Here is a 2,500-nt window from a genome sequence, read left to right on the forward strand (position 1 = left end):
ATAAATAATAAATGATGATAATAATATCACTTTTAATAAAAAATATATATATATATAATAACAATACTAATCATCATAATAATAATCATAAATATAATTATGATTATAATCATATTCATAAAAATCATAAATCAAAACAAACATTATAATAATAATGATAAAAATAATAATCATAATAATAACAATCATCATCATAATAATAATATTAATAATATTAAAAATATCAATAATATCAATAATGATAATAAAAATAATAATAATAATAATAATAATAACAATAATAATAATAATAATAATAATAATAATAATAATAATAGTAACAATAACAATAACAATAACAATAACAATAACAATAACAATAATAATAATAATAATAATAATAATAATAATAATAATAATAATAATAATAATAATAATAATAATAATCATAATCATAATCATAATCATAATCATAATCATAATCATAATCATAATCATAATCATAATAACAATAACAATAACAATAACAATAACAATAACAATAACAATAACAATAACAATAACAATAATAATAACAATCTTTACTATTACCATTATTATAACAAGAACAAGAACAACAATAATATTATCATTATCATTATTAATAATACCACTAATAATAATAATAATAATAATTTTAAAAAATAATAAAATAATAATAATAATAACCTCAGCAAAATAACAATAATAATAACACTAAATTAATAATGATAATAATAATAATAATAATAAAAATAATGATGATGATGACGATACCAATAACAAAATAAACAAATAAACAAAACAACACAAAACAAAACAAATCAAAACAAAATACTGCGGCAACTCTACAGCCACTGGCACTCAGGCAAAGGCCAACAAGCCACCATCATGTACACTGTGGCAAGATATAAAGCCTTTTTAACGTCCATGGCAATTTAACATGAAACAAGGAACCACTTCATCTTGTTAGAATATATGGAGTTTTATTGTACATGCTGGAGTGAAAGACACAGAACCCATGGATACTGTTTGACACTACACCCCGATTGACTGCGGTTTTCCATAGATCTCGGAAAGATTCGGATGGCATGGGACAGAGAGCAGCTAATAGGATTAAAGAAAAAGATATGGTCTTTAATGTCATTATGGAGACCTCATAAATATTTACCATATTTACCAAGAACCAGAACTATTAAATTCATTACTTTTCTTATCACTGTCGCCTTTACTCATCATGATAAATCTTACTGATTTTCTATAAATATACACACTCTTCACTACAACCCTAACCAAAAATACACAAATCTAGTTACCACACTTATAGATCCATCTCATCAATGTATAATTTCAATTATTTTCGCCGCAAATGGCTGAACAAACATAAAATAATAAGCAATCAACAATTTGTTACTATACAACAAAATCAAATTAAACTATTCACTCCATAACATCTTCTATCTACACCTAAATATGCAAATGTTTAATTCAAATCAAGTCTGAATATTCACATAGCTATCTTAAATCATAAAACACCTAAGTCTATTCACACTCAGCATATCCCTAATGCAAAATCTAAATACAAGAGAAGTACATGTAAATACTCTGAAAAGAATACACAGAGGCTCAATGGCTGTGACATTATAAAATACAAACCAATAAACCAAAGATCCAAATCTCTCTTATAAGACCTATAAGCCAGGGCAGAAATCCTGCAAATCAACACAACTGATGACAGTGTTATAATGACACTAATGACACGTTAATAATGACACTAAGGGCACGTTATTCCCTTCTTGATAAAGGTCAGAGGTTCCCCCGAACACACCCACTTCCTCTTCCTCTTTCAACAACACATAACACGTCTGTCCTTTTTAGAATTTCCATTCGCGTATTGGACATAATAACTTCTTATCTGCTAAAATCGGGATGCCCTACTCTACATAACTGGAAAAAAAAAAAAAAAAAAAAAGACTAATCATAATTACCAACCGTAACGATTCAAATATTTCCTACAATTACCAGCTTTCGAACCTCCCAGAAGCAACACACCTAAGACCACCTTCCCTGACCCCACTCTACTCACGTCAAGCCAGGAAATAACGGAGAGCTAAGGCCACCAATCCAACCGCGCCCTCACAAGGCCGCCGCTGCCGCTCAGGTCAGCTGGCGAAGGTAAACAAACACCTGAGGGCGGTCGCCGTGCCATCTGCCGAGGCCCCGGGCGGAACCCTACGGTGTCAATACCCACCTTTCACACTCGATTGCAACCGATCGCTGAGGGATTCATTAGGATTGATGCCAGGATATTGAAATTTACTCAGAACGCATGGAATATATTCATAGTACGTGAAGCCTTATCATACGATACCACAGTACCTTAAGACAATTATGTATATACATCATATCCATCTCTCCTCTTCAAGGTCACCTTATTATCATTCCCACCTCCCATACATATATGATAACAGTATCTAAAAATGGCATAAATAATTAAATTGAA

General features: G+C 29.6%; 1 protein-coding gene across 5 annotated transcripts in view; it reads right to left on the bottom strand.

Moving 5' to 3' along the window:
* LOC125043895 (nischarin-like) overlaps window positions 1-2,219 on the bottom strand; it is a 9,533-nt gene extending 7,314 nt beyond the window's left edge. For 2 of the 5 annotated variants that reach the window (XM_047640263.1, XM_047640262.1), the window contains exon 1: window positions 2,084-2,219. The gene's annotated coding sequence lies outside the window, so the exon portion shown is untranslated. Of the gene's footprint in view, window positions 1-1,653; window positions 1,854-2,083 lie in introns of those variants that run through there. The other 3 variants (XM_047640265.1, XM_047640264.1, XM_047640266.1) reach the window with 2 other exon arrangements.
* Window positions 2,220-2,500: the final 281 nt, after the last annotated feature.

The sequence above is a fragment of the Penaeus chinensis genome, chromosome 34 (assembly GCF_019202785.1).
Source record: "Penaeus chinensis breed Huanghai No. 1 chromosome 34, ASM1920278v2, whole genome shotgun sequence".
Taxonomy (NCBI): domain Eukaryota; kingdom Metazoa; phylum Arthropoda; class Malacostraca; order Decapoda; family Penaeidae; genus Penaeus; species Penaeus chinensis.